General features: G+C 48.8%; 1 pseudogene; it reads left to right on the top strand.

Moving 5' to 3' along the window:
* Positions 1 to 4,355: 4,355 nt before the first annotated feature.
* LOC120681074 lies at positions 4,356 to 13,169 on the top strand (annotated as a pseudogene).

Here is a 13,169-nt window from a genome sequence, read left to right on the forward strand (position 1 = left end):
ATGCACTGCTCTACATCAATCACATAGATAGAGAGAGCAATGGTAAGCCCGCTAAAATTAGCGGTGATAAAATAGTAAATTTTATCAAATAATTCTACGATAACTTTAGGCAATTGCTTCCCCGGCAACGACGCCAAAAATGCTTGTTGGTGTCTCTTATGCTCAATAGGAATGGGTGTTCTGCAAGCGCACAGAATCACCGCTGTAGCACTTCACCTCAGATTATTCTGGGGTATCATAAAATATCCTCTGGAAAACACTATGATTAAAGCATATCGTGAATCATGTTGACAAACTTTAATAGTTCTATCAACCAACTAATTCAGCAGGGGTAAGCCAAAAGGATAGGTAGGGTAAATGGCGAGGCAATGATAGTTGACACACATGAAACTCTACGCCTTAGAGAGATAGCAGCTGGGAGCACAACGAGCGAGATAGGAAACCTGAAACACTTCTAAACTACCAAACTAGCCTTGATAGAATAGACTAAGCTTCTACCTTGACGTCGAGAACTTGGAGCTTACTTCGGTGGCCTCATAGATGGACTCAGATAGGGATGAGAAGAGAGTCTGATGTCAGTCGGCAGCTACTGCTATGAAAGCACCCGAGCGTGGTGGTTACGAAGGACGGACAAGGTTGTCACCACTTGTCTGCTACCACTGCAGTACAGTGGGGTGGAACACACTTTCTAGCTAGTACTAAGTCAGACACTACGTCTGCTCTCGGTACTAGGATTTCTCTTGAGCCCGTCAAGAGAAATTCCCCTCAACTTAGTGAACTAACTTGAGCTGACTAGTCCGGGCGAGAAAACCCGCAAGACAAGCTTCCAACAAACAAGAATGATGACTTAAACTGAACTAGAGGGATTACTTCTGCACACAGGTACTCGCACTCGATGATCGGCACAAGGGTATATTACAAGCAATCGATGACATACAGAATGGTTCTACTGAGCGTAGTAGGACTGCACTTTGGCCGGACCTAAAGAGTAGGTGGTGCATGAGGCATATGAGGGGCAAACTTTCATAGCCAGTTCAAGAACAAAACCCTTATGAAGCTATTCAAGCGGTTATGCAGCCAGAATCAGGAAAGGAAATTCAACTTCCTATGGAAAAAATTGGATGAGCTAACAAAAAAGCAAACGGCGGAGCTAGCGAAGAGATCTGTCAATACAGAGGAGGACGACTAGGTCTCACTTGAAGACGTGGGCTTGGACGGTCCGAATGTCAGACGCAAAAGGAGAAGGGCAATTAAGACATTCTCGGAGTGGATTGAGCACAAACCAAAAGAGAAATGGGCTTTACTATTTGATGAAGGAGGTGTTAGGTACAGTTTAATGACTACGAACCTAGCCGAAGTATACAATTGGGTGCTGCGCGGTGTAAGATCATTGCCACTTGTTGGGATCGTGGAGTTCTTCTTGTATCGCACTTGTGAGTACTTTAGGAACCGTTACGCTGTGGCACAGAAAGATATGGTCGATAATCGCAAAGTTTATGGATACAAGATTACGGAGTATATGGAGGAAGCTTTCAAAAAGGCCCGTTTACATCGGGTGACTCCAGTTGGCTCTATGGAACGTCGGTACGAGGTGATGTGTAGGGACAAAGGCCGAATGGGGGTCTGGCGTGAGAAGCATGTGCAGGAGTGTGTTCTCCGTCCTGATGCTTATATTTACTCATATCATAAGCCAAAGCTACTGCACCTACCGTGCACATATGTCATTGCTGCCTGTTTTGAAGCTGGTGGACTACAACCGTGTATGTATGTCTCAAATTACTTCATGAAGGAAACTATTTGGATGACTTGGAGGCACGAGATTTAAGGGTTCCGCATCTTGGGAGACTTCATAACTGATCCTAGACTAGGGTTTTATTATCCGACCGGTCGCCCCTAACCGCCGGCCTCCGGTTCTGGCTAACCGGACCGGTTTGACCGGTTACCGGGCGGAACCGGACAAACACAAATTTGAATTCAAATTCCCCCGTTGAAATGGTTCGTACCGGTATACCGGCCGGTTTGACTGGTAACCGGGTTAAATTCAATTTTTTTTCTTTTTTGGTTTAAATTCAAATGCCCGCAAAGTATACTAAATAAATATTTGTATAATATATTTTACTCTAAATGAACCCTCCAACCCTTTTTTGTACTACTTTTACATTGTATTTGTATACTTTTGTATGCACGTTTTTTTGTTTAACTTCAAATCCCCGCAAACTATACTAAATGAACGAATTTTTGAGAAAATTTGACACCATTAAATTCGTCGCACCTTGAAGTATTTTTAGGAATTTTTTGGGAATTTTCATTTTTTTGAATTTAAATTTAAATTTTGAATTTGGGCCGGTTTGGTACCGGACCAAACCGGAACCGGGCCGGACCGGTTTGACCGGTAACCGGTCAAACCGGACCGGTTACCGACGGTTAGGTAAACCCTGTCCTGGACACAATGCAACTTACATTCCGGATCCAGATCCAGAAATGTTTCAAGGGGTGGGCCGACGCAAGAAGAAACGCATTAGAAATAACATGGATCGATCGGAGGCTGGTCGAGACGTCCGCCTCTGCTCGAAGTGCCATGAGACGGGTCATACGTACAAGGATTGTACGGCATTGAGTTATGGTCCCCGCACAGATGGAACGGGCCCATCAGAAGCTACTCCAAATCCGGCAACACAGGCAACGGGTCGTCGTGGCCGCCGTCCGAACAACGATGGCCTTATGTGATCGATGAGGATTGTCATCTGTGTCATTCGCTATTGAATCATGTTCGATGTTAAATTATGTAATATTAAGAACTAATATGTCATAAACTGATTTCGTCTTGCCGTACGAATATTTGTTGTAATGTGTGGCGCAAACGTTATGTTTATTACGTTATATTTTGTTTAGTACTTTATTAAGTATTTGTTGTATTACTTAATGTTATTATGCTTAATATTGTTATTTATGTTCTGAAATTTTTTCTAATAAATCTTATTATACAGGTATGGCGCACGAGGAAGGAGCCACCCCTGAGTTGCTCGATGGTCTCGTCGACAAGCGCCACCGGTCGTACATGTCTACGGTCCGTGGGATAAGGTTAGGGTCGTTTCGGGCTCGTGTGCCCATGTCGACGATGCCGATACACCGTCGCTGGGTTCCTAGGTACGGGTTACATTTGTCACATATTTTAATTGTTTCCGTAACCGTTTGTTCTAACTTGATGTTTCATTTTTGCGATGCAGGCTACGCGCTTCAGGTCTTCTCCCGATTGCGCGACTTGTGGAGGGAGATATGGCCGACCCTGCACGTCGACCTAGGGACAGGGCTCCACGGTTTCAGTTCGACATGTCCCTCCTCGTGGCACTTCTCGACTGTTGGCGTCCGGAGACGCACACATTTCACCTCCCGGTCGGTGAGATGACCACTACTCTTCAGGACGTGGCGATGCCTCTAAGCTTGACGTGTGCTGGACGAGCCATGGGTGCAGAGGACGTGGGACTCTCGTGGCGCGACGACCTTTTGGCTCGGTTCGCCGGGGTTCAGCGCAATGAGCTAGCATTGCCGTACCGGCCCTTGCCTGCGAACCACGCACACGGACCGATAAAGAGGTGGCTCCTACAGTTCAGTGTGAGTACATAAATGTTGAATCTTTCCGTACTTATATTCGTACGTATTTGCATTGACGACTCGTACCATTTTGAAGGCGGACTACATGAGGGCAGACGCAGACGACTTTACGGTTGCCAGGCACTTCGAGGCCTACTTACTGTGGCTGTTCGGCTGGGTCATGTTCTGCAGCTCCCAGGGTGACTCGTGTCCCAAACAGCTCATTCCTTTGACGAGGTCAATAGCTGATGCTCCACTTCACGAGGTCCCACAGTACAGCTGGGGTTCTGCCGTTTTGGCAGCGACTTACAAGGGTCTTTGCACGGGCGTGACGAAGGTCTCAGCAGAGGAGCCCATTTTTGTTGGGTGTCCTCTACTGTTACAGCTCTGGTCGTACGAGCGCTTTCCCGTCAGTAGGCCAGAGATGGACTTCGAGCCGTACATCCAGCTGTCCGCAGACCACGACGACGTCGACAGACCTACGATGGGTTCGTTGTGGTGCCTCAGGAGGGTATGTTACATTGTTTGTTTTACTTATTATTACATGCCTTCAAAACTGTATGATTTAGCGGTTAACATATTTTTTCGTTATGCAGCCTTCTTGGGTCGGCGTGCAGACGAGGAAGTCGTACCACGACTTCGTGGGACAGTTTGACGCTCTTGTCGACACGGACGTGAGGTGGACTCCGTACACTGCAGCTGTCATTTACGCCCGGGCACCGAGCGGTCTTTCGTCCTTATGCTTGCGAGATCACGAGTACTGGATGACGAGGAAGCTGATCCTTTACGACATCCACGTCGAGAGTACCACGTGAACCGGGTCATGAGGCAGTTCGGTCTCTACCAGCAGACCCCGGTCCCGATTGTGCACTCAGTGGAGGCCCACGTCCCCAGGTACCAAATAAATAGTTCTATTAATAATTCATCTTATTTTATAACCTACAATTTAGCATTGAATCGCTCAAGCTTTCTATTATAGGTGGACACGTCAGGGCCAGCCACCAGGCTCGCGGTGGGCCGACAAGGTCCGTCCTTACGTCGACTCTTGGGCCGCGGCCCTCGACGACGTCGTTTTCGAGGATCGGCCGCACAGTGACGAGGCGTTCGCGGACTACCTACGGTGGTACCTGCCGAGGACGCGCACACGTGTCGTGCACGTTCCACCAGATGCTCGGATCGAGGCCGCAAGGGTGTCCGAGATGTACCCCGTAGTTCGAGACCAGAACTTCGCCATAGCGGTACAGTTGTCTGATTCATTTTGCAGTCTACAAAACTGGTTGCATATGATGTTACTACTTTCTTGGTTCAGTACGATGTCATACGAGCAATTGAGTCCGAGGCTTCGTCGGGTATGGGCCAGTACCATGACATGACACCCGTGCAGCACCAGAGCACGCTGCAGAAGATCGTCGACATGTGCAAGCGGTTTCGATGAGCCATGACCTGTCGTAGGGACGACACCTTCCTCCCACCTCGCAGTTCGGGGCCGGTGCCTGTTCCCGGTCCATCGTCACGACGGTCTGCACCCGCGGCACAGTCAGCTCCATCGCCACCGCCACCTGACACAATGGCGACACCTTCGGGTTCTGCAGTTCGGCCCACGTACGTGCCGCGGCCGGCACATTTGTACTCGGCAGGTAAATCGTACTCTAACCTTGTGTCACTTACAATACCGTATCATGTAAAACTTTATTCATTAACTTGTACTTCTTATTCGTGTAGCACCCGGCTCGTCGTTGTTTCCGTCGATAGATCCGTACGGCGCCGAATCTTCGTCTCTTCGTCGACCAATACACGATTTAGGTACGTCTAAGATGAGTTGTTAATTTGCGATAACAAGTACATACTTAATTGAACATTGATGGATGGAGGTTTGTGAATCAGAGTACCGGCAGGTGGGAGGGACAGACGACGATGAGGAGATTCAGGAGGTTGTCGGCACTTCACAGCTGGGGGGTGCCCCACTCGTGATGCAGGACTACAGTCAGGTGGAGCAGACACCTATTCCTGAGCAGGGTCGTCGGTCCACTCGCGAGATCATCCCGCCTTATCCACTGACATACTCGCAGCACCACACTAGGGCGGGCCAGGCTGCAGAGCGATGTGGCAGGAGGAGAGGGGGCAAGCGCGGACGCATCTAGTTTACAGGTTGTAGCTTGTTAATTACTTTATTCCGTCATACTATGTTATGTAGGCCTGTGCTGACTACGATTGGATGTGTCCATTACGTACCATTATGATGAGTAGGCCGGTGCAGTGTTTCGGGTGATGGTATGTGTCCGTGCAGTGAAATTATGATGATTAGGCCGGTGCCGTGCAGTGTTCCGGGCGATGGGATGTGTCGGACAGTGCAATAATCACGAGTAGGTCGATGCAGTGACAGTATGACGATTAGGTTCGTGCGATAATACGCTCGATGCGATACCAGTGAGCGCTGTGGAGCGTGCAAGTGCTAAAGTCATGAGCAGTGAGACGTCGTGTCGTTGTTTAAAGTGGGAGGGGTGAGCGGTGTTGAGGGTACAAGTCAAGAGCAACGAGAGGTCGTGTCTGTGTTTAAAGTGGTAGGAGTGAGCGCTATGGAGCGTGCGAGTACTGTAGGCTTTTCATGTGCATTTACACTCCACACTCCGGGTATCAGACCTTTGTGCGCCTATAAATACTCCGAAGTTTGTGAACTCCCAGTAGCACTCAAACACCAAAGCTCATTGTATACCCAATGTCTGGAGGTGGGTCTAGCGGGAAGAATTACTACGGTTTTGGGAAAGGAAAAGGGGGAAGAAAGGGAGACCCCCATAATATGGGAGGGGCCTCTTGGACCTGATTTCTTTCCGGAACCAGTGTTTGAGTTTCCGTCACAGCACAAGAGTGAATTTACCAATGAAACTCCTCTTCGACAATACGATAACCGTAGAGAACCGTGGCCAAAATGCATACATGGTGAGGACTGCTTAGTGCAGATGTGCACCGACGGGATGGATGGCGGTCGGCGTTTCTTCAATTGCCCACACGCAAGGGTAATACTCGGTTGTTTTATTTCTTTATCTTCATTGAGACACCTTATATGAAATTTGTTTTGCAGTCTTCAGATGCTCCAGAAAACTGTGGGTTTACCAGGTGGATCGATCCTGCACCAATTGATTCAGTTCAGGAGTTCATCGAGTACCTCCAGATAAAGATCTTTGATCTGGAGTGCAAGGTGAACCATTACGAGGAAGTGAGCGAGGGTAACAAAGATGACGAAGATGATGATACCAGCAATGCTGCCGCTTCACAAGATGAATCATGCACTATTCCTTACTACAACTGCCCTTGTCACAAGAAGAAGGGCCCTGCCCCTCCGGCACCACCGCCTGCACCACCTGCAATGGGTGGATACTGCGGAGAAGGCTCAATGCAGTTTGCTACGTGGGGGTACGGCTATTAGGACTACCTAGTGCTAGTGATGCTGCATCGTTGTATTTGTTATGTTTTTTTAAATTACCTAAGGCATGTTAGCTTAGATCAGAATCTGTTTACTGTAGTTGCAACGGGTTCTGCCATGCCACTGCATGTCTACTGTGTGTTTCATTAACGTTGTATTATGATGTAATTCCTATAGTTTACATTGTGACGATTAGGCCGGTGTCATGTAGTGTTCCGGGCGATGGGATGTGTCAGGGCAGTGCAAAAATCACGAATAGGTCGATGCAGTGACAGTACGACGATTAGGTTAGTGCGATATTACGCTCGATGGGATACCAGTGAGCGGTGTGGAGCGTGGAAGTGCTGAGGTCATGATCAGTGAGATGTCGTGTCGTTGTTTAAAGTGGGAGGAGTGAGCAGTGTTGAGCGTGCGAGGGTAGAAGTCAGGAACGAGAGGTCGTGTCCGTGTTTAAAGTGGTAGCAGTGAGCGCTGTGGAGCGCGCGAGTACTGATGGTACGAGCAGTGAGAGGTCCTGTTGTTGTTTAAAGTGGAATGAGTGCGCGTTGTGGAGCGTGCGAGTGCAAAAGCGTGGACGACTGTGGAGCTGTGAGAGGTAATATCTGTGTTCAAAGTGCTTGGATGATGCTGGCAGCCCTGCGTGTATAAAAGAGCACCTTGTGGTTGCCGAGAGCACAGACTTGCAATTCAGGTTTCACTTTTTTTAATTAGCCCAAACAAACAGCTATGAGCTCCTCATTCTCCCGGGTAGCTTTCCGTCGAGAAATGGAGGCTAATTTAGGACCCTCTCCTAACGATCCCAATAGATGTATTACAGATTGCAAGGTATGGCCGAAAGGTGTAGAGCCACCCGATTGCTATTGCCAAATGCGTTGTGTTCCGAACATATCTCGTGATTACGAGACTTTTGGTCAGAGGTATTGGTGTTGCAAGAATATCGAGGAAGTCCAAAAAAGAGGTGCAACATCACAGGTATAGATTAATTTGTAAATATGTTTTTGTTATTTTTAATAATTTTGAATCGTTTCTTGGTTGCAAAAGTACGCTGGTGATGACACGCATACTCATTGGTGTCATTTCCATGAGTGGATTGACACATGGATCACTCATCGTGATCAGCAATATATGGAGTGGTTGAAGAAGGTGAATGAAGATTTACGCAAATGCGAGCGTGCAAAAGCAGACATCGCGGGACGTGATAAGGGTACTGCCCGTGAATGATTGATGTTGTACTACTCCGTCTGAATAAATAATGTAACGTTTGTTCGAATTACCTAAGGCATGTTAGATTTAGTCTTGGACCTCGTTACCGTAGCTTGCAACAAGTCCTGACATGCCATGTGATGTGTTCTGTGCGTTGAATTGTGTGGAACACTATTTAATTTGTGTTCAATGTATAAAACGGTGATTGTTTTGTTTGTTTTTATTGTATGTACTGGCCGATATATGCCCATGGAGTTGTCATCGCGTCGGTCTGAAAAGTTTATTTGTAGTGCAATGCTTCTGAAAAATCTAGTTGTAGCTAGTACAAAGTACATAATGCAGATTAATTTGACATTGAAATTACAAAAATAATTGCACTGGCATGTACATGGAACACGCTAACGTCGTGTTCCATCTAGACCTAACATGCCTTAGAAAATATGAAATTCGAACATTACATGATAGTCATCTACTGAGTGCACCGAGGATACTTCCCCTTCCTAATTGCCTCGGGCCCCGCCTCCTTCGCTCGGCGGGCCCTCTCTCGCTTCCTCTCCCTATCAGCTTCACGCTCCTCCGCCTGCCGACATTCCACATCTGCGAACCTCTTCTGGATCTCTTTTTTATCTTTCTTGCGTTTCTCCTCCATTTTTTCCTCTTGCAGCATTCGCTGCCACCTTTTCGCAGCCCACCTTGCTTCGCGCTCAACGTGTTCCTTAGCTTCGGTCGATTGCTCCGTGTCCAGCCACTGTATGAAATCACCAAGCCGAGTTAGAATTAACTTACTGAACTCCGAAGGAGCAAACTAGATAGTGCGAGGTGATACCTTCGCTTTGTCCTTGCCGTAGCCCTTTGGCGGATCGTACTCGTAGTTCTCACACATGAAGAACCTCCTGCCGAAGTCATCGCCCAAAACTTTGGACTCCATCAGCTTGCACAACGAACCGCAGAAGCACATTGGAACCTGCACTCCTTGAGACACAGGTTCTCTAATCTTGTTCCACGGAATGTAGGTAGAACCAGAGAAAGATATGGTGGTAGTACGGGGATGGTTAGTGACATTGTATGAGATGGGGCAATGTCCTATTTATAGATGGCGCTATTTGGTTTATAGGCATGGTTCACGCATGTCTATCGCCGTTTCAAACGGCGGTAGGTCCTCCCACATTTTTAATTATAGTGCGGGTGCAGAAGAATCTGATGTAAGGTGACAGGACATCGAAATCGTAATTGAAACTCATGAATATCTCATAAAAATATATTTTCACATTCTATTAGAGTTAAATCTATTTTGTATTAAATTTTAAAAAAATATTTCCCTAAACTACGCTATCTCTATTATTTTCTGAAATATCTCTGAACGTAAACAAAATAATTACTATACAGACAACCTATTAAATAATTAAATAATTAATTACAGCACTGAGAGCATATAAAATAATTAAAAAAATGTTGGAACACCTACCGTAATTACAGCACTGAGAGCATATAAAATAATTAAAAAAATGTTGGAACACCTACCGCCGTTTCAAACGGCGATAGGACGCTGGGGGGCTACAGTCCGGCTACAGCCGGCTATAGGTAGCTACCGCTGGATGAAACAACGGTACGTTTGATGGGCCGTGGGCCAAGTAACTTACCGCCGGTTCATCCGGCGGTAACTCATTACCGCCAAACTAACCGGCGGCAGGGTGATAGATTTGCAAAAAAAATATAACGACATTTATTTTTGATAAATCGAAAAAAATAATATAAAAATAAAAAAAATTCGCTCGATAGTCCCGCTCTTGCGGCAGCCAACCGGCCCACTGGCGACCAAACGGCTTGGAAGTATCCCTGTTTCGTCCGATTCGTAATTGAAATGAACACGGCACCTTTAATGCCATTTCGAGTGATTTTGGTGATCGAATGACAACGCAATCAATGGGACTAATATGATTGTTAAGATGACCATTCTCAGGCTTTTAGGTTCAAGTGATGACAAAGAGAAAGAGAAGATAGGCGTAGCTAGGCCCGAAGGGCCGCCCCTACGGGGGTTCCGCGGATGAGGGTCGAGGGGGAGCCGCCCCTCGCGGATCTCAGGGCAGCGCCCTGAAAGCTCTTCGGTCGGTAGCACCGGAAGAACCGACGCATGAGCATCGGTGCATTCGATGGTTGTCGGAAGAACCGACGCCATAGTATTATGGTGCAGAAGAGAATCGAAACCAAGTCAGCTTATAGGCACCGGATGAACCGATGGTTCAAAAAGGGGCATCGGTGCATTGGCGTACTGTGTTCCAGAGACGATGCAAGTCGCGCAAGAGTCAAGTCTTCAGCACTGGTTGAACCGGTGAAGCATCGGTGCATACCATCGGTGTAATGATGTCAGCAGAAGAGTTGAGTGCTGTGAGTGACTGGATAAACCGACGGCTAAGCATCGGTTGAACCGGTGGTCACTATGTCAACTATCAGGAGTTCAACGGCTACTTCGGGTCTTAGAGTGACCGGATGAAACGACGTTACCCCAGCCAGAGGCATCGGTTCATCCGATGATACGCAGATTTTCTGCTGACCATTGGAGCAACGGCTACAAGACTTGGTGGCCTATATATACGCCTCACCCCGGCTATTTGAAGATTGCTGGAGTTGCTGGACATCCCACACACACACAAGAACATCTCCAAGCCATACAAAAGCATCAAGATCATATCCTTAGCCCTTAGCACACTTTGAGAGTGTTGTGTAAAGGATTAGCTCTTAGTGAGTGAGATTGCAAGGCTTCGAGCCATTGTGTTGTGGTTCATTAGCGAACCAAAACAAGATCTTGGTGTGCCGGCACCTTGGAGCGTGAAGCTCGCCGGCAACGTCATCAACCCTCCGACTTGGTGTGGAGCGGCGACGACATCTTTGTGCGGGGGACGTGGAGACCCCCATTCTTTGTGGAGAAGCTCCTTAGTGGAACCCGGGGCCAAGGTGCCCGTGATTGTGTTCACGGAAGAGACTTGGTGGCCGAGTAGCAATACTCTTAGTGAGTGCTACAACAACGTGGATGTAGGTGTGCCTTTGTGGCTAACCGAACCACGGGATAAACACCCGCGTTAATAGTTTGCTATCTCCTATCCCACTCGTTAAGTTTCCGCATTTCATACTAGCAACTTGTGTGCCTTTACTTTCCTAGAATATTTTCTTGATAGAAAAGGCTATAGGTTGCTAAACCCTTTTGGAATAGGGTTTCACACTAGAACAACCTAGTTGCACATCTAGATAACATGTTTTAGTTTAAGTTTTGTGCAAACTAGTTGGAGCCATAGATCTAAATTTTTATTAAGGCCTAATTCACCCGCTCCCCCTCTTAGGCTAGAGCACCCGATCACTTTCCGTAATCAGGCTAGGGTTTCTATGCTAGATTGCCTCCGTATGCTCGTACAAAAAAAAAGACTTGGTACCTGATGAATAGCCTCAAAATCAAGCAAACGATCTCTCTATGTCAACCAATCCCTCCTCCTCCTCCAGCCGTCGGCGGCGACGCCGTCGCAAATCCCCCTGGATCCTTCTCAACAACGAAGGCTCCATCGGCAGCCACCCCAACGCCACCACCGCCATCGGCGAGGGGAGGGACAACCTGAACTTTGAAGTGTCCTTACTGCCGGCGCAGCCGCCGCTCCCCACCAATCTCTTCGTGTGTTGCCCCGGCGTCAAACCCCCCCCCCCCCCCCCCCCCCCTAATCCTCTCCACAGCCGGCGATCTGCTGCTCTTCCGTATCCCGGTCGCCGCCGGCCCTCCACACCAAGCTTGGCCGGATACAAGGGCTGCAACTACTTCGTCTACCGGCCCGGGGTCGGTGCCGAACCCCCGGCGCTCACTCTGATCCCAGATCCGAACCCCAACGTCTTCCACGATGGTGATGTCGGCATCCTTCCCCGCGGCGGAGATCTCTTCACCGTTGCTGCGCTGGTCGTCACTTCCAACAGGAACGAGTACAGGCTTCGCCGGTTCGACTCCGAGGCCGGGACGTGGGCCTTGAAGTCAGTGTGGCTGGACGAGCCACGGAGGGCGCCCTTCCCGGTGAAGATCCCCGTCAACGCCCGCCGGCTCAATCACCATATCACAATTCACAACCACCACGATCACGCTCGGCGGAGATGCAGGCACCATGGGCTGGGTCGATCTCTGGAGCGGCATCCTGCTCTACGACCTGCTCAGGGATGGTGAGGGTGATCAAGACGGCAGGCCCACGCTCCGGCACATGCCGGTGCCGGTGCCGATGCACGCCATCACCTGCAACCGTGGGGCGGGCGCCAAGCTAGGCTGCCCACGCGCTCACCGTGGCATCACCGTCGCCACCAAGTCTGGCAAGGCCTGCCTCAAGTTCGCTGACCTGCAAACCATCGGCGGCCGTCTTCCTTACAGGGATGTTGAAACTATGCTGCCCGAATTCGAGGTCGACGACGGGATCATCACCACCTGGAGCAACAAGGCGATGGGTTGCTCGTTCGAGGACTGGCACGAGGACTTCACGGTCCGTGGCTCTGAGATCAAGATCAGTGGCGCCGTGCGCGCGGAGCTCCTGTCCTCTGGGTTGCTGCACCGTAAGCCGACAAGGGACGACGGCGAGGAGCCAGCCATGGTGGAGCTCGCCCTGCAGAACCTCGTGGTGTCCGAGCCCACCCCAAGCCAGAATGGTTATGAGGATGTCCTGTACCTGATGGCAAGGACGAAGCTCTTCTCCCTAAGGCGTGTGGGCCCTCACTATCGACATGAGGAACAGCACGCTGCTAGGTGTAGCTGAGTTTGGCACTGAAAGCGGACGGGATGTAAGCGTCACCTATCGCCCTAGTACTATCTTCAAGAATACGAAGCCGGTATCTGCTCCAGGTAATTTTTATGTTGTAGCAACAAATGCCTGCTAATTCTGTTATTACTTCAGTCAGCCCACTTCCAGGCATGCGTATATGTCCTGTGAATGAATTTCGA

The sequence above is a fragment of the Panicum virgatum genome, chromosome 7N (genome assembly GCF_016808335.1).
Source record: "Panicum virgatum strain AP13 chromosome 7N, P.virgatum_v5, whole genome shotgun sequence".
Classification (NCBI taxonomy): Eukaryota; Viridiplantae; Streptophyta; class Magnoliopsida; order Poales; family Poaceae; genus Panicum; species Panicum virgatum.